General features: G+C 46.0%; 1 protein-coding gene across 3 annotated transcripts in view; it reads right to left on the reverse strand.

Moving 5' to 3' along the window:
- The window catches only part of sema6bb (sema domain, transmembrane domain (TM), and cytoplasmic domain, (semaphorin) 6Bb), a 109,473-nt gene that overhangs the window by 88,911 nt on the left and 610 nt on the right, over window positions 1-19,952 (reverse strand). For 2 of the 3 annotated variants that reach the window (XM_078108555.1, XM_078108553.1), the window contains exon 2: window positions 18,499-18,576. The gene's annotated coding sequence lies outside the window, so the exon portion shown is untranslated. Of the gene's footprint in view, window positions 1-9,177; window positions 10,109-18,498; window positions 18,577-19,952 lie in introns of those variants that run through there. The other variant, XM_078108552.1, reaches the window with a different exon arrangement.

Below are 19,952 nucleotides of genomic sequence, written 5' to 3' on the forward strand. Positions count from 1 at the left end.
GGAGGCCAATCTGAAAGCTTGTTGATTGGCTGCATACTTCTGTGGTGATTTGGGTTACTTTGGCGAGGGCCGCTGTTTACTTCAGCAACAAGGCGGCTTTTATTGCTATTTGTCTCCAACATGTAAGTTAAAAAAACTAGTAATGTTTTTTTGTAAAAAAGTAAAAGCTTTCCCTTTAAGAAAGCACCCTTAAAGCTTCCTGCTACATGACACATCTCAGGCCGGCTCTCAGGCATTTTCTGTCCTGTTTATTACTTCAGTTTAGACTCAGGGATTGAGTTTCTCTGCCCATGCCGCTGCGGAGAGCCAGGGGACGGAGCGGCCGGTTTTGAAATGAAACCGACAGAACAAGTGAGGCTATTTATAAGGAGCAAGCGAATAATTGCTGAAAAGGTTAGAGCAGCCACATCAGGTGACAAGTGGGTTTTGGTTTTTTATGCGCGCGATGTGCACGGCGGGGTGTCGGGGGAGCGCGTGGTGTGGCCAGGTGAGGACGGGGTCAAACAGAGTTGCCACAAGAGACACGTCGTTTGAGTGACATGTTGCCGGGGGGGGGACAGCTAACTAGAACCAACTCTTGAACGCTTTTGGCAGATACGATTTCAAGCCCACGCGATGCCACAGCTTCTCAAACTGTATTTACAACAGCAGCCAATACGCAGCTACAGCGACCACATAATGACAGCCACAAATCAATGTTTCCGTTTAGGCAGCGGACATGCAGTGCCATCCCATGATTGGGATGAAACAACTAAGTGCTCAAATGTCAAGGAGGGGGATTAGAGAAATGTTTGAAGCGCCGTCCCATCAAACATAAACAAGCACAAACTGGAAAGGGAAAACTTTTTAAAAAAATAGTGGTGTTTATTTAAACTGTAAATACACAAACAACTTCTTACATTGGCAGAGACGGACTCACATACTCAGACAGAGACGGAAGATGCACCTACATCAGTGTTTGGGAAGGAAACAACAACTGGCGGAGCCTTGCGGTTGCCTGAACAGACATGTTGGTAATAATGTCGGTTCAATGGAGTAAACACACGTTCCAACAGCAGTATTTTGATTTAATCTTCCCTCTTTCACTCACTCACCAATCTGCCCGTTTCCTCACTGAACTTATTCAATGAAAACATCCAACTACCCGCCCCCCGAGCTCCGTCGTCCCTTAACGTCCCCTTCCACCCGCCTCGCTCGTCAAGCAGAGAGACCCAGCTAGCGAAGCGCAGGGAACAAAAGGGCCACGTTTCATCTGATAGCAGAGAGGCTGACACAAGCCTGACAGACTGCCAAACCACGGGATGTGCTACATGAGTCGAGCACAAACACTCCTCCGGCGTGGGGGATGCGCGTTTGCACATGTATCCATCATCGCCCCGTGTGGGAGGTGTGCGCGCGTCTGTGTGTGTCGCCAAAAAAAAAAAAGCCAAAGCGCAAAGCGTCATCCTCCGTGGCAACACGTCCCGGGACGCTGGAGGTGGTCGAGCTGAGGGCTCCGGGGCGATGAGGTAGGAGGACGTGGGACGGCACGGTGCGACTGAGGACATATCACACGAACGCACAAAAAAAAAAAACACAGCCCCTTTTTTCCTGTCTTGCGCCTTCTCCTTCCCGACAGAAACGAACGTGTCAGCGAACAAGCCAATGAAAGCAGAGGGTGAAGCCCGGCCTGGGCTCTGAATGTCACAGTCAGTCACCGCAGCCTCCCTCTCAGTGATGCAGACAGAGAGCCATTCTGATTTCCCCCACCAGTCGAGCCAAGGGGTGAAAAACATTTACATGCAAATACGAATCACCCACTAGCTACTGTGAGCACGCTAGCTATGGTATTCTGAATGCACGGCAACCAGCAGGAAATGCCCGGCACACAAGACTTGCCAATCAACTGCTCCATTGTAGCAGCACGCAGGCTTTAGAAGTAGCTGCTATGTGTGTAGGATATCAATTATTTTTTGCTTTTGTGGCTTATTGGTTTGTGACTGCTATTTTGACCGCCTCCTTGTATCAAGTGAAAATTAATGTAAATGAATTCAGCCGGGGACATAATGTAGTGCAGGAAAAAAACAAAACAGATTTGCTGTGAAGGAGCTGAAATCCTTTCTGTCGGTTCCACATGACTCATTGGTATACAGACTGTCGGCCGTTCTCAGAGAGTCCACTCATCTCTGATGGCAGCGCTAATATCAGCCATCCACTTTTAATTGAAACATAACAAACGTGCCGATCCGTCATATTGAAGTGGTTAGTACCAGGGGACAGATTGCTGGTACATTGGCTGGCTCTCCGGGGGTGTTGGACAGGGGGACACCCTTGCTCCGGTCCGGCTGTCACACACGGCTCGGGTACTCGGACTTGGAACCTGCCTGCTGTCAGCGGACCTGTTGTCTCCAGATGGGTTCTGGGTCTGGTTCTGTGATTCCCATCCTCGGAGGACACACTCCTCCTCCTCCTTCGCTGCTTATTTCATCTCGTCTTCTTCTCATTCCACGATCAAACTTCCCCTTCCCTTCGTCCCCTTAGCCAATCACACAAAGCTAAAACCATCATCCTTTTTGTTCTTTAACCTTGACATCCAGCTTTAAGCCCCACGTAACACTTTCATCCCATCTCTCGCTGAGCGGCCCGAGCTCCTTGGCTAAATTCCCCACTGTGTGTGTTTCTAAAGGGGGGGGGGGCTTAGGAGATGAGCAGACGCACTGCACAGCAAGACCCCTTTGATTCGCCGCAGCACCGACCCACAGTGAGGCTGTACATTAATTGGTGCTTCTGAGCCGTTCATTTAGGAGAGTACGTTCGAGGACCCACTTTGCTTCCACTTTCCAACGGCAACTGAGGCTGAACAAGCATCCGCTCAAGACTCTTTCCACCTCTCTATCCCTCTCTCTGCCCCCCCCGGCCCCCCGATCCCCCATTACCCTCGAGTTCAGCTTCACCCATCAAACGTTGACACGGCGCTGCCTTCGTTCTCTCTCGGCGGACAGCGGTTCACAGTCTCGGCTCCGTGCCGCCACTTTGCCAACGCCGCCCCCCCCCCCCAACCGAATCCAGCAGGACGTTTTTTCTTTTTCTGTTTTTTTCCACGTGACTTCACTCCACCAGGTCACCAAACGCATTGAGCTGTTGATGACCTCGTGGCACAAAACAAGTGGTCCTTTGGCAGAAAAATTAGGAGAGATCGACTTTTTAAAAAGTACAGTCACACACTGAAACCAACGAGACCAACAAGAGGCCACAGCAACAACACCGGCAAAAGCTGCAGCTAGTAAACAATTCCGTCAACAGCACACAAGGCCATGAGAACATTCGCGTTTCGTTTTTGCAGCTTCTCTGCGACCGTAAAAACTACAGGATGGAGCCATTTGGGCTGGAAGTTCCCCCGAAGAAATGAATCAGCTGTAAAACAGCAGCAGGATAATACCAGTCTGGCCCAGAGGGGGTGGTTTCTTCAGATTCACGCTGCGCTGATGCGGGAAATTATTCCGGATGTGGCACCAGCATCCTCCACGAAATGTCTCCCGCCACACAGCAGTTAAACCGAGTCTTACTAGTTATCTGCTTAGTGCTCGTAGCAACCTGGCGTGGGAAATAAAACCGCGGAGGTGCGCAGAGCGCGTCTGAGAACGCTATCATAGGAACGAGTGCTTGCTATTTTTATCATGTCGGAGGGGAACAAAAATAATATAATTGCGGTATGGCTGCAGGAGCTGGATATGCTACTCCAGGCTTTGGGCTTGCGGTGGCTTTTTTGGTAGATGTGAATGTTTTATTTGTCTGGGAATATGTGTGTGCCTCAATGGGCCACTGTGTATTCTGGGTGGTATATGGCACCGGACTGTCCACCCTCTTCCGGACCATGCCCCTCGTTAGTGTCTTCTCCTGTTAACAAACTGACACCGAGACCTCATAACAGTGTGAGCGACACAGACAAGATGGTGTGTGTATGTGTCGGGAATGTGTGTGCGTGTGCGTGTGTGTGTTAGAAAGAGAGATAGAAAAAGCAAGGAGGGGAACAAGCAAACAGGCTGTGAAAAGAAACTGTCCACACACACACACACACACACACACAACTTTACTCAAGGAAGAGAAAGTTGTTGTCCGTCTCCGTCATGTCTGCCCGTCTCTTCATCCCTGTCCACCACTGCATCGCTCATGGTCCACTGCCAGTTTGATTTTATTCTCCTGGAAATGTCTCTTTTTCATTGCTGCAGAGGATGGAAGCATCCCTGGTGTCTCCCTTATTCACATATAGGGGAGAACCACATGCAGGAACACACTCCCCCTGTGGAGGTACAATAAGCCTACATGGAATGCCGGTTTTACCAACGGGAAGCATCTTTATTCAACAGCCACTTGGCCTTTGGTGGTAGCAGCTGCATTCTTTGTTCCCCGCCATACTGTGGCACCTCGGGCTTACACAACGTGATATCCATGCAATTTCTCCAAGACATTCTCTGTGACAGTTAAAGGGCAGAGACGAGAAGATATTCTAGACTCTACCAACTGAAGAGAGACTAGCCTTTGGCTGCCAATAAGAGCAACAATGGGAACAAGACTTTTTGGAAGAAGAGTAAAAAAAAGGCCCTTATTATTGACTATATCGGGCTTCCTTCTTTGAACTCCCTCATCTATTCTGGCTGCCGTGTCATTGCACTGGATGTGTGAAGCATGCCGAGAGATGAGAGTGAAAGGAAGACAGGCCTGGAAAAACAAGTGATTAAAAGATAAAAGCAAGAGCCAGATGATGATTGGAGGGCAGCGGTGTGTGATTAAATGGCAGAGGTGATTCCGTTGGGCTTACAGCCCCTTACTGCATTGGTAATGGGGGGGCTGGATGATCCTTGACCCTCTCTGAGGCGGCGCTAGCACCTTAGTGCAGTTCAAACTAGCCGGCTTGACGAACCCCCCCTGAAAAGGCCTTGGGAATGAGGTGTGTTGTGTGTAAGGGCTCGTGGGGTCACAGGCAAACGTGTTTATTCTGCTGCCATAGCAACCCCGGTTTGCCTCAGGCAAACGACAACAATAAAAGCCGTACGTGCAGGGAAAACGTGTGGGGAGAGGATGCAGAAGGACAAGGTGTAGGGTTTAATGTAGGTCTTCAATTCAAAACGCCTCCCTGCGCTCACCCCCCCCCCCCCCCCCTTGCCGCCAATCTGCCCCCAATGTGGCTGGCCTGGTCCTCAATCATCAGGCCCTCCTTTTCACCTTCTCTTTCTCCCAGCTCCACATGCTAAGTGGGAACATTGTTACGGTCAATTTGTCCCATTCAGGGTCCCAGTGGGCAGTGTCCCCGCCCTGACAGCCCGCAGACAGGGACCACACTGCCTGAGAGGCCTTGACATCAAGGTCCAGAGGAGACGGAGGGAGGGAGGGGGGTGAGGGGGGGGGGGGGGAAGAGGGAGGGGGGAATTGCAAAGGAAGGGAAGTAGAAAGGGGAGCAGCAGTTTGGAGGCAGAAAATGCAAAGGAAACTAGCGGTGGGGGGACGAGGCTGAGGTGCCAGGTTTAACACTCAGACTCAAATCTATTTCCTACCAGTCTGCCACTCTCAGACTAGACTGGTGCATACGGCCTCAGCCAAGGAAGCACAGGTGTTCATGCACATGTGTTCGGTGCAATATTGAAATGCAATTAGAACATAATGTTATGACTCATTTTTGCCTTGGAGAGAAAATCTGCCAAACAGGTGCTTAAAGGGTCTGTTCAAGAAAATTGCAATAAATGGTATTTTCTCCCTTACCCCGGGAGGATCACTCTGTTTTTATTAGAAAACAAAAAATAAAATAGTCCGGACGTCGCAGATTGATTATCAAAAAGAGTAGCGCAGGAAATGCTTCTTTCTGAAAACTTATTTCTAACACATCGTATCAAAGAATACAAAAGAAAGTATTCAATTAACCTCCATTGTATTTAGATGAAGGATAAATTACAGGGACAACAACATGATTTAGATTTTGCACAAACACAATGAGAAAGTGGTTATTCCTTATTCGTAGAAAAGGTGAACCGCAATTCAAACTTTAGCCAGTGCCCCCTTAACCGAAGTGTCAGGATAGCAAAAGGGCCACAATTTAGATTATAGAATGGGTTGAGAAGTTTTTGTTCTAATAAGAGAACCCCAATGACACTCCCACGCCCCCCCCCACACACACCTCGGCCTTAGTGTTGAATCCAGGTTCCAACAAAGGTTCTGCTGTTAGAACGAAAAACGTGTGACTAATGTACAGGACTTTTATTTCCGGGTTGGAGTTGCCTCCGGACCCGCAGGTGACGTAACAGCGGGGTGTCGGGGTGGGAGGGGGGGGGGGGGGATTAGGTCATTGTGTAAAAAGCCACCTGTTATTTCAGGGAGCGACACTTGCTCCGAGGCAAAGGGTGCAGAGCGGCTGTTTGGCGTCACAAACGGGGGCACAAACAGGGCGGCCATTGAAGCACTTGTATGGGGGCACAGACGCACTGACTGACTCACACGCACGCCCACACACACACACACACACACACACACACACACACAGAAAGTCCATGAGAGTCAGGATGGCAAACAGGCACAATGCGCCTGTGTTTCTCTCTGATAGACACAGGCGCACTCTCCCTCTGTCTTCCCTTGTTTCTTAATGACCTGCGCACACACACACACACACACACACACACACACACACACACACTTACAAACTATTCTTCTACCTAATTGGAGGATTCAGACTCTGCAGTGAAGACGGCGGGGATCTGTCACAGGCGTGTGTGTACAGTGGGATGTTGCGGATCTCCCCGAATTAACTAACTTTGTGATGAATTACTGGGCACCGCTAGCCGAGGATTAGCCGAGCTCCAGCGAGCAGTTTGTTAAGCTGCGAGGAAGAAAGCGCTGGGGACGGAGGAAACGTCGCTAAAAACTGACATCAGCACTGGGACCTTGAAGCGGTGCGAACCCCCCCCCCGCCGGCCACATTTAGCCTCGTTATCAGAGTTCTCCGTTGACACCAAACGCTGCTCCTATGTTGAGCTCTGATTTCTTCTTTCCCCGTTAATGACATTTAGCGTTCAGGACATCGGCTCTGACATCAGGTACCGCGTTCTTTCAAAAGCTTTCCTTATGTTTGCCTTGCGTGTCTCTGCAATCTTGCCCCCCCTCCCCACTGAGTCATTGCTTTTGGCAGGAGTAAGGCTTCCTACAGTCTGGTTATTTATATAATAACTAGGAAAACATTTATCCTTCCTCCCCTGCCTGGACGTAAAAAATTCAACTCTTTTTGGGCGAGCTTACCTTTAAATCCTTCAACAGTAACTTTAATGACACCATTAGAGGGTTGAATCTTGAATTAGTGCGAACATTTCTGCCGTGGTTACAGAATGTGAGTCAAGGTAAAATGAATAGTGCAGCAGCTCATAGTTCTGCCTTTTGATCATTTTGTTTCTCAATTTTACTCAAATTTCCTTTTTCAAAACCCGCTAAAAATGACTTCAAGGACCTGCAAAACTATTCTATTCTTAACTCCGCACTAAGTGTTTTGCCCCCCCGAACAAATGAAAACCAGATCCGGTGCAATATGGGGGATCAGAGATCGTATCAGACAGGTGTTCCCTGTGTTGTCTATTAATTAACTCCCTCTGATAGCACTTCTCCCGTAATTACTGCTGGCGTGATGGGCCTTCAGAGGACGTCAGCGCACGAGACAAGAGGCCACCGCCGCTCCTCTGTGGTGCACAAGACGCTGCAGCGCTCAGATGTTTAGTGTATGATGGTCTCTCTCTCCACGTTTCATCCTAACGTGTTCCCCTCCGCCAACTACTTCCTGTCCCTTGTTTGTTATTTCCGTAGGGGGGGGATAAAATCCAGGGGAAGGAGTCTGGTGCAGTACGTCGCCCTCTGAGGTATAGCATCTGAGCAGCGGGGAGGAAGGATCTGTAACCTGTGGCGGCGACCCGGAGCTCTGGCTGTCAGAACGGGTTGACAGGCCCGAGGACGGGGAATTAAAGAGGCTCTTGTCCTCCTCCAAGGCTGATTGACACAGTCAGAGCGACAGAAAGGCTGCTGGAAGTGCAGCTATTCCCTCGGCTGTCTCTACCTTTTGCACTGGACAAAGAGCAGCGTCTCACTTTCTTTAGATGTGTCTTTCACCGTCCTCCTGCTCTTCTCCCCCCCCCCACCCCACACACACACACACACACACACACACTCGGGCTCATTATAGGAATGATCCTCAGGGACTTCACTTACTTCTCTGACTCTCCTCCCAGTCCACAAACCTCGCCGACGGACAAAAGGCGGCTGAGAGGAAATTTGAATTTGAAACAGGAGGCCGCAACAAAAACACGCAGCTCCTGAAATGGAGAAACTTTAGAAGACTTGTAGGCAGCTGAGGTTTACCGGTCCGTGCACCAAAAAGCAGAAACATGATTCTGACATTATCCAGCCAGCCAATGAACTGTAAAGGTAGCAGCTACTGCACAAGGAGAGGGATGGCAGCGCCTGAAGGAAGTAGCATTGGACACCAGGGGCCCAGCGGGTAGGACTGTAGAACGCAGCCCACCGCAGCTAACATGCAATCACACAAAACAGTGAGAACAACACAAAGAGAGGGGCACGTTTTCCACAAGGCCACAGTGACCGTGCGATGCAGTCTCTGCATGTGCAGTTCTGAAACTCACCGGATTAGAAAAGTCTCTTCCATTGACCATTGAAAACAATTGCAACGTGAAAAGGGCTAAATTCCTCCTCCCAAACGTCTCAAATTAAACAGCTCCTCGCTCAAACCATGCTGGTTTGATTAAAGTAGCTGAGTGAGACACTGATGCCAGTGTTTTAATGTACAGCAGCAAAGGAGCCAACACACTTAGAACTGTCAGCCATTTTCAATCACGCGATCTGAGCCCTGTCAATAACCACTCAATGGATGGACGGACAGCTGAGTGCTGCTTGTTTGTGCGTGGCTGCGAGCTACGCAGCATGAAATACAGAACCACACCACGAAAGCTGCTGTGGAGCCGAGACGCGCGGGCGGATCACACATCGGCTCGGTGTTGCTCGTTCTCAAACCAGCCCGCACAACTTCAACGCATCAGCTCATCAGACAATTTACCCCGCCACCCCCCATGGTTTAAGGCGCGCCGGAGCCATAGTGGCCCCGGAGCGCGCCACCACCACCACCACCCACCTCAGACCTCCACACCGGACACTTACCTCTGGTAAGGGAGCGAGGAGGGTGTGAGGAAGGGAGTCGGTCCGAGTCAGTGATGAGCTCCGCTGGATCCCCAAAAATCCGAGAGTGATCAGAGGGGAGAGGAGGCTCGTTAGTGCGTAACCAGATCCGGCGGAGGGCGTTTGGTGAACTACTCCTCCCAGTCGCACCTGTCTCTGGCAAAAGCTGATCCCGTACGGCGGCCTGACATCCCTTGGACAACTGTCTCAGGGGTTGTGTGTTCGTGTGGTCCCCCCCCCCCTGCTAGTTTAGGCACACACGCGCGCGGCACCACCACCTGTCCCCGGTGCAAACAAGCCCACAAAGAGCTTCTATGTCGCGCAAAGACACATGGCATTCCCCGTTAGTCTCTGCGGCAAATACTCCCTCGCGGACAGCCGTCCGCGATCCCCCTCCAAGTAGCCCGGAACCGAAGGACGCAGTGAGTGATGGAAAAAAAACAAAAAAAATAGCTGCGCGTCCAGCACACCACCCCAAAACTGCAGCGGCGATTTGGAAATTACATCTGCCGACGTCTGCGCTCGCCCAGTTGCGTTATCAATCTTCCGTACCCACAGTAGTTGGTCTATCTCGCCGCTGCGCACGACTGCCGCTCTGTCATTGCTGCGTCTTTTCCACCTCGGGTTTCACACTGAAATTAAAAAACAAAAACAAAAACTGTGCCTCTGTCCGCGAATGTTCTCCACTGGCACAGCGCGGCGCCGGGCTCTGGATCCAGCGCGGCGCAAAGTCCCATTCATCGGGTGTATTGAGAACAGTTCCCGTTCCCAAGGCTGCACTCTGGAGCTTTTGGGAGGAGGAGGGGGGGGGGGGGGGGGGGCGGGAGGACCGCGGCGCTTGTCTTCTAGCGGCGGTGCGAGCTACAGCATCTCCAGCGCTGCTGCTCCCCGCTGTCATCCACCAGAGGCTCCTGGATCCCGCTTGTGCCAAAACCTGAAGCAGAGTTATGCGGCGACTGGAATGGAATTGACGGCTAAATTTGCGCCGGTCAAATCCAGGCGGAGCCGCCCGAACTTCCCTGCTGTCTGTCAAACCCCAAATGTCACGGTGGCACGACGTGTTGAGAAGCGGGATTCGACCCAGACGCGAGGTCAGACACACGGCTTGTGCGCACAGGGGGGGAGAACTTCATTCTCCGGGATATTTCTACCAAAAAATCAAAGCCACAAACGTGAAATCGTGCTGACGATGTAAGCAGAACGCGGGATTCGATGCAGTTCCCCCATAAAGCTGTTTTTTTTTGCTATTTATTTCTGGACAATCGGGTGGTTGCGCAATGTGGGCAGGGGCTAGATCCAGAGGTGACATGCTGTACACTTTGGGTGAACACAAAAAATGGCCTCAGGGAGAATTCTAGTTGTCTATGTGTGTTACTTTTTGTTTTATGAGTTCAATTAACAGCTCGTTTATCCAACTGTGAAGCAGCTTCACAGTGGACCATAACAATAATATTTATTGGAGAATCCAAGCATCACTCAGCCTGCAGGGGAGATATGTGTCCCTTTGCATTTGCTTTCATAATTTATTCAGCAGAGGCCCATTTCATGGCACACACTTATGGAACAATTAGTTTAAACTACAATTTCTAACTCATTTTTTTTTAAAAGCAGCAGTCTCCATACTGGAGTTTAATATATTTTCCGTGTCTTCTCATTGAGCCGAAATTAACACAACAGAGGAATAATTTAGCCCCATTAAAATTAAATCTCAATAAGCCTCCAGCCAAACGTAATTGTTGCTTTATCATACTTTAGGGTTAGCGTTCGAGCACATGCGTCCTCACATCTAACCCAAACCGGACTCTAAATGGCATGGAGAGGACTGCATGCCAAGATGAACACACTGAAAAGCATTTACATGCTGCCAGTGGATAATGCCGGTGCCGTGTGAAAGGAGTTACGACGAACTGGACTGGAACATTAAATCGCTGAGAGGCAAGGCGACTTTCAAGCTTTGATTTGTGAATGTGCTGAAATAATGCCGAATGGGTTGGAGGGCTCACGTGTGCAGCTCACTCTCTTTGCCGTCTTAATAAAGCTACTGGCAGCCGTCTGACAGCCGTTTTGATACAATGTGCTAATCAGCGGTGCCAAATGCAATGACGTTTTGATTGGGGAGGAATGTGCAAACACAGTCCCCTTCTATCGCTGAGTGCAATTTAGCCGAAGGTCTTTTTATTCAAGATTGAATCCAATAACATATCATTTAATAACATGGTGGTACGCTGGGTACATTGTATAAAGGTCTTAAAATAAACACTTTCTTTAATGTAATTGTCTGTGTTTATTTGGAAAGATATGACAGAACGATATGAAGGGTTTTTGTTTTGGCATAATGTGGCCGTTGTTGTACAAATTCCTTTGTGGAGCTTAAATGTGGCCTGCTATTGCCTGACATTGATATTATTGTAGGACGCGTTGTGGTTTGCTTGTTATTTCCTGTTTTGTTGATCGTCTTATCTTCATTTACACAGCAAAAAAAATGCTGCCTGCACCAGGACCGTAGGGCTTATTAACTTATTACTCATCCCGCTAACGTTATCCTCCCATGCTGCCTGTGACTTTGCAGCATCCGTAATTAAAAATAAAGTTTCCTTTTGTCCAGAGGAGACTTGCTTAAACTCCCTGAACAGGCAGAATCGAATTACAGCAGAGAAGAGTATTCACAGTGGAATAATGACAAGTTGTCCCTACACACTTGCTTTCTGTTCCTCTATCATTCTAACATGCAAACAAGACTGTCAGTGTGTGTGTGCGTGTGTGTGTGTGTCTGTGTGTGTGTCAAAGAATTTAGGTGTCCATTCTTTTCATAACCTGCAACTAACGATAAGTATGTTTGAGTGTCTGGTACAAGATTACCAAAGTGTAACATTTTGGAGTGGTACAGGGTGAAGAGAGGTTTGTGGTCTGTGTGTAAACTTCTGTGTAAACCTGCGTGTGTGTGTGTGTGTGTGTGTGTGTGTGTGTGTGTGTGTGTGTGTGTGTGAGAGAGAGAGCCAACACTTTTTATTGCTTTGTCCGTGCTGCTTGGCCTCAAATGAAAGTTATGCAATAAAATGCAATAACTGTCAACAACCCTTCCACTCTATCGCTGCACATTTAAAGAACCAGTGTGAATGATCTGCTACCATCTAGTGGTGATGTTGCAGATTGCAACCAACTGAATACGACTCCGATCAACCCTCCTTCTTCCCACCGTGTTGGAGAACCGCGTTGGCCTTCATGGACTGAGCACCGTGACGGTCCTTCTCTAGAGCCAGGGGTTGATTTGTACGTTCTGAGCTAGAAACATGCTGGTGCAACAAGGCGGACTCTGTGGACAAGGACCTGCTGCCTATGTAAATAAGCTATTTAGTTGAAAAGTTATGAAAAATCCAGAATAGTATATTCCCTTTCTGCCGAGAAGTACAGCGAAACACTACCTGCCAGTGGATTTGAGGATGTATATTTGACATTTTTCTCCCCCTATTTATTTGAGAGACATAACTAGCTCCTTAGCAGATTCACATTTTACATACATGTGGTAAGCTCATGCCCCAACTTGCTACATCGTTAAAGCAAAGCAAACATGTTAATGCTTAGCAGCAAACGCCACACAGACACAGTTGGTATGTCTAGATAGGCGAATATCTCCATTAAGGAGTGGGGGCCAAAAGCAGAGCTAAAGGAGAGTGAATACTTACAAGACACTTGTTCCTTTTCTGCCTGACTGGTACCTTTTCACGCGGTTGTATTGCTTCTTCAATATGTCCCGTGAAGATGCAGGAAGGCAGAGCGAGCATCCACCGCAGCTCGTACTGAAGCTACTGCTGACGGCACTCTATTCGGCGGCCCTATGAAAGTTTTTTTTTAATCCCCAGATTAGCTTTATTATTCTGTATCCAGCTCATTTGCATGGAAATGGTTCAGGACACAAGAACTTCCACCCGTGTTGGACAAAAAACCTGCATCACCTGTCAAAGCCAGATACAAAGGAGAAGAGCTGCCGCAAGAGAGAGAAGGAAAGCTGAGCCACAAAATAAAGATGCAGTTGTGGCACGTTTTGATCTTTCATGGTAAACGGGGCAGCACAGTGAGACAGCAGCAGGGAAGGATGTAGGGATATATGCGGATGCCAGAGTCAGATTAAATCTTTACAGCAAGGGCTTTTGTCTTCTGACTTCCAATTCAGCGGAGAAATGACTGCAACACAAAAGTCTCCAGCGTGACCATTTTCCATCCTCACCAAAGTAATCACATGGTTCGCCAGGCTGCGAACAAAGACTCCCGGACCGCATGTCGGGCTCATGTGATCAGAAGCAGTGACTTCACAAGCTCAGCAGTCGCTCTGACAACTCAATTTAGCCGATGGAGCTCAGCCATTTAATCATCTCTGGCTTTAAGACTCTGACAAATTCATTAATATAAGAACAAATCAATTTGAAATGACTTTGTGTACAAATAACAACATTGTCATCAGAGGCAGCTACAAAGGTCCCCATCAAGTGCTCCAGCAATGTCACAGTCTAAAAATGCATGCAAGTATTAACATCAAATTATACTTTATTATAATAAATGGCCTATATTATATTACTGGATTATAATTATAGATGCATTTATGTGTTAAGTAATGTTGCAGGTGGTGGCTAATAAATTACTTTATTCCCTGCTGGGTAGCTTACCCTTTGATATCAATCATAATCATTTATACGGACATTTTCATATTTATAATATATTTAATCTGTGAATAAATCTGTAATATAAATATTTTAAAGAAGTGTTAAAAAGAAGTGTTCTGAAGTGTTACTGAATAAATGTGAAGAACAAGTAACTGAAGATTTGACTGAACACCAAATCAAACCAAATCAACACAAAATACAGTTGAATAAGAGGGATGGACCTCATGTGATTACTTATCGGGGCAGTGTTTTGTCTTCTGTCAAGTGTATTCCTTTAACCTGACGTTGAACTGTTGACGACATTGTGAAGTGATGCGAGGCTGAGAATGAGCAGCTTATGGTACAGACATACATCCAGCACCGGTAACACCTATAGGACAGCATTCACACACACAGCATGATAGGGGCTTTCCCCTGTTCGGCACTCTGTTACAATATTCCTACAAAACATTTGAGGGAGGAAGCTCATTTTTGAATGGCTCCTCCACTCAGCGTGACACAGAAGGAACAATGTTTTAAATAAGAAAAGCTGTGTTTGGATTTGAACCGGAGGGACAACAAGTGTGCTGTAAAGGACGGATGTTTGTTTATGAAACGAGCAAACTCAATTTAGTTACTCATGTTCATCCAACTTATTTTAACGACTTCAAAAATGTTCCACTGTTATTTGTTAGTCTGCGGTCCGCCACTCAGTCTAAATATGACATTGCGGATATTCTAGCTCGGATTACGTCCAAGATTTAGTCTAAATACAAAATAATAAGCCATCAATCTCTTTATGAACTTTGTGCACAGATGACAAGGTGGAGGAAATGAGCTGGCGAGAACGTGCAGAGAGGAGAGGAAGCAAGCACACCCATAAATGTATAGATTTATATATAAATTTATATCTATATAGATATATATGTATAGATATAAGGGGAGATTTGAAGAGAATAACAGGGAAAAAATAGTGGTGAAGGGTGAAGAAGAAACAGGAAGAGGATCATTCATCCACAGAGGACGGAAATCAAGCAAAGCATGGAGGTGGCGTGGGGTGAAGAAGCATGCACTTGGCCTGACCCCCCCACCCCCTCCAACTCACAACAGATAGCAAAACATCAGGCTTTTTTTTTGGCAGGGGTCCCCGCTGTCAAAACTCATACAATCACAACACTAAAGAAACATAAATATTTCAGGGCTGGTCGGCTCTGTCCATGTTTCCTCTCACCGCCCCGCGGCAGCTGACCCCCCCCTGTCAGGGCCCTGGGGTGCACGTCAGCTCTCCAAAATAAAACAGCGGAGACGGAGAAGTAGCCAGACAGCTGAGGCTCTACCTGTTAGCCGCTTTGTTGTCTGCTGCCTTTCATTCCGTATGCTGCGTGCAGCGATCTGGCATTTCCCGTGTTCCCCCCCGACTGCAACTCTTGTAGATGACGTGTTTTTTAAAGGTCTGCTGGAAGTTTCCCACAAATCACTTTTTCAATATGCTTTAAGGCAAACGGTCGTAAAACGTCTGTAGCCAGTTAAGTTTTCCTCGCAGGGCAATTCCACTCCACAAAAGATTAAAGACCGTTACTCTGGCAAAAAGTTGAACATAAAGTTAATGACTTTTATGAGCTTTCAGTTTGGGATTCTACCTCATAAACTGGGGGGGTGAGAAAAAATGATTCTCATTTACAACAAAAAACACCAGCACCTTTAAAGCTCGCTGGTTACCACATCACAGTAATCACAACAGGTGTAGATTTAGATTTATTTAGAGTATTAGAGCAACCTCTTTCCCTCTTACTCAATTCTTTATGCTATGCTAAGCTAACCGGAATATGAGGGTGCTCAGCAAGAAAGCAAAGATTTTTCCAAGATGTCAACCTGTTGCGTGATGCAGCTCCGAGGTTTTTTAAAATAACGAATGCTGTGCTTACGCCAATGTGACTCAAGGTCAACCTGCTGTCTTATTATTATTTCAACATGATGGACGAAGTTCTCTCGCACGGCCGGTGCCTTGGTTATGCCTTATTAATATGTTATTGGGAATAATAATATAGTAAGGGCAAAGGTCCAAGCTCAAGTTTCAACCTGCAGCTGATTTGTAGCTTTGCATGTAACCGATACCTTGTGTTGCAAGCCGCCGGAAATGATGAAGGATGATGGAAATAAGATTCCCATCGCCGGTGTAGCGTAGATGAAACCAAGGAGATTTGGTCAGCTATTAATGGGAGCTAATTTCTGCAGTTCTGAGGCCGCTGATAATGACGAGCAGAGGGTGAAACAGGAGGGGAAACGAATGCTGAGCCAAAGAAATGCTTCTGATGTGATTTCAGCACACCTGAGACTCGCGGATTGATAGTAAACATGAAACAGAGCAAATGGATTTCATTACAGCGTAATTGTACTGCTCTTTTCATTGCTTTGCAAAGACCACATTCTTCCAAAGTGCGCTTTGATGATGATGGATATCTTATTGAAACCATTCATCTTCCACACGAAACGCTTCAAAGTGCACCTGGGATTTGAACGGAGTGTCCCGGTAACATTTGTAGCTCGTCTATGTTCATCATTTCTTGACCTGGGGAATGTTGATTGGGGAATTCTAACAAATTGTGTAAAAATGTTGTTGAACGTATACGAATCTGTGAGCTGCTTTACTGCATTGCATATTATGCTCTAGAGCAGTGGTCCCTAACCTTTACCTCACGGACCGGTTTCATGTCAGACAATATTTCGCGGACCGGTCGAGAAGGTCCAGAGGGGGGGGGGGGCGGAACGACCAACGGGGGCGGGGGAACGATTGACGGGGGGGGGGACTAGTAGTTGTGCGCTCTGTGTTGGCTGGTCGGCGAAACTGCCGTGCACGGTAAAAGGACAAGAAAAACGCCTGGTGACGCGTGGGGAATATGTCAGAGGGACGACCGCACATAATTAGGGGAAAATCCGGTCAATTTTCAAAATAAAATATTTTGCAGAAAAAAAATATATATAAGCTTTCTGTGGTGCGGCCCGGTACCAAACGGCTACAATAAATAAATGAAGTTTTTTAATTTTAAATTTTTTAAAGTTTGAAATTAATATAAAAATATTTATGATGCGGCACATTAGTTATGTGAAACATCAATTGATGGAGCACAAACAATTTAAACGAACAGATTAATAAAACAATAAGGCTCTCGCTTGAAACGGCTGCTCTTGTCCGCCTGTCGTTGATCAACAAATGGGGCGGCCTCTTGTAGCATTAAAGCCAATATACCGCATTTTCTTGGTTCTATTTGCTGATATGTACATGGCAGCTTGTGCCTTCTCTATTATAACCAAAAGAGCAGGATTGTCTATTTACCTTGAGAAAATATCTTTAAAAGAAATCTACATGAATTGGTGTGTTCTGCACTCACATGAATACAATTCTGGAAAAATGGCCAATGTACTGCTTGTCAGGGAAGGAGAGCGAGGGAGAGGAGGAGAGCGGGGTGATCAATTTCCTCCAAGGGACGGGGGATTTTGCTGTTATCTACTAATCTTCAATTACTCAATATCCAGAACAATTTTGGCCTCAATCAACTGATCCAGCGAAGCACAGTCACGAGTTAAGCGCGAACAGATGAGAGCCTTCGGGGCAAATGTTGCCAACTCTTCGTCACACACCGCGGTGGCACCGGTGCGTGCGCGGGTGTGTGCTTCATATTGAGGTTGAAGTTGCTCGGGTTATTCATGAAAACGTATCAACAAGCAGTTTGAGGGAAAGCAGCCACACCGCTGTGCTGACGACTACAAACGTCAGTGGGACCTGTTTTCTCTCACCGCCTCAGTCCGGTCTCACAACACAAACTGTTCCCAGTGCAGCCTGGATTGTTTTTTAAACACGGCCAAAACAAAGCAACAACAGGTCCCATTCAGCGAATTTCTGGTGGCCACGTTAGAGGAAATCTATTTCCTTTCTCTGGAGCCCGGTGCAGGCGTTTGGGAAAATACAAATGGGCACATAATGAAGACCGTAATGGCTTGAATGATGAGAGGCCTCAGTGAATGGAGAGGGAGAGTTAATCGAGTTCTAGTGGCGGCGATACGCAGAGAGTCTCTGTACTAGTTTCATGATGATAAAACGCACACCGAAATGGACTCATTGTGTATTTATCCTACTGTTTTTACCAAACAAATGTCATGGTTGACAGTTTTCATGAATTTGTTGCATCAAAATAAGTCTTTCATTGAGGGGCAGCGCCATATGAAGAAGAAAAGTAAGAATAACAAGTGAATGCAGCAATTGGAATTGATATTCCTCCTGCACCATCAAAGACTAATTTTCCTGGATATGTTTTAATCTTTAATATTTAATAGAAAATAGACTCTGTGGTTGTAATGAATCTGCAATAAAAAAAGTATCTCAAAGATTTAGATGAGAATGAATCCAACTGCGGCTTTGGTAAAGAGAAAAAGGTTGAAGTTGACTCAATGGGTGAAGACTGCCCTCTCAGGGTTCCCTGTGTCAATTGCAGTTGACATGTGTTGAGTATCAGCCGCCTGGCCGGAGAATCGCCAGCATGCGCATGCTGAATCACATGTGACTCACCAGAAATATGTGATAGATGTTAGATATTACATCCAAAACAGATGTATAAACCCAGCTTATGAATGAATAAGAGCTCCTCAAAGCAACTCGAGGTCCACTTACTAGATTTACTCTGTAACTTTTTTGTAGCATCTTGTTGCATCTCATGGCCTTTATCAGGAGATTGGGTATCCATATGACCTTCAGAGTGAAGAAGAATGTATGAATGAATAGATATTTATTTCATAAACATAATAAGTGATTGTAGCTTATATAAACACACATGATTTATAAATATAATGATTACATAATTTGTTGACATAAAACACATAATTCTTAATCAAGGTTACACAAACCTCACCCGAGGAGTGATAGTTTACAAATATGTGATTATATCTGATATCAAATATCTTTAAATTACATTCATATAATAACCACTAAGCAATATTATATACTGGGGGTTTAAATAATAGTGTTACCCATCTTCGTCAAAACAAAAAGGTAATTTTAGAATCTCTTTGCAGTTTATTATCTGATTTAGGGTTTGCACATTATAGTGAAGAACAATAATGTGTGAATAAATCAATCGATTATATATATATATATATATATATATATATATATATATATATATATATACTTAACACCCCATTATAGTGTGATATAAAACATGTATTAGGTATTTGCAGTTGATAAATGCTGAAGAGGGGGGGTGAACATTATAGCGTTACCCGTATTTTGTGAACCTAAAGGGAAAGTGAAGCTTGAAAGCATTATTGTGCTTAGAAATGACGGGTGGAGGAAGAATCAAGTAGTTAAAAACAAATCTGGTGCTTTGCCAGCTGATACTCGTGTATCTGTTTCCAGGCGGATATACAGTGAACAGGTTGAGGCTGAAGTGGGTTCCGTCTTTAATACTTTTAATATCCTCTCGGCTCTCTGCAGGCCCCTCTTCTTCCCAATATCACTGATGCTATATATTAATGACGTTCTGCGCGGTTTGAATCAGTTTCTGCAGAGTCCAAAATGTAGAAAGGTGTGGGTCTTTTCCTCCTTTTTTTAAAACTCAACAATCAACATAATAAACGATCTGCCTTATAACTGAACAAAATGTTCTCTGTGGATGAAAGCTCCAGAAAATGTCCAGTGAGGACCTTGTCAGAAGTTTCTTTAGTAAAAGTAGTTCTCTTTTGATTTTTGAAATCTTAGCCCAATTAATTACATCTATATCAGATGTGGACTTCAATACTCCATTATGGATCTAGCCGGTACCAATTACTTTAATCTATGTGTATCATATCACGTAAACTGGTTATGCTTTGTATGTAAAAGCATAGACTAGATGTAGCATTCAATTATAAAATTCTGAATATCATAGGATCTTTGATATTCAGAATTTTATAATTGAATGATTTTGAAGCCTTTGAGTATATCTGTCATAGATATACTCAAAGGCTTCAAAATTGTAAATACAAAACTTAAAAGAATAGTATGAATGAGTCACTCAGTATAAACTAAGAGATAATAGATAATAAGATAATATCTTATAAGATAGGATAAAGTCCAAACTTCATCTG

Source organism: Gasterosteus aculeatus, chromosome 8, assembly GCF_964276395.1.
Source record: "Gasterosteus aculeatus chromosome 8, fGasAcu3.hap1.1, whole genome shotgun sequence".
NCBI classification, from domain to species: domain Eukaryota; kingdom Metazoa; phylum Chordata; class Actinopteri; order Perciformes; family Gasterosteidae; genus Gasterosteus; species Gasterosteus aculeatus.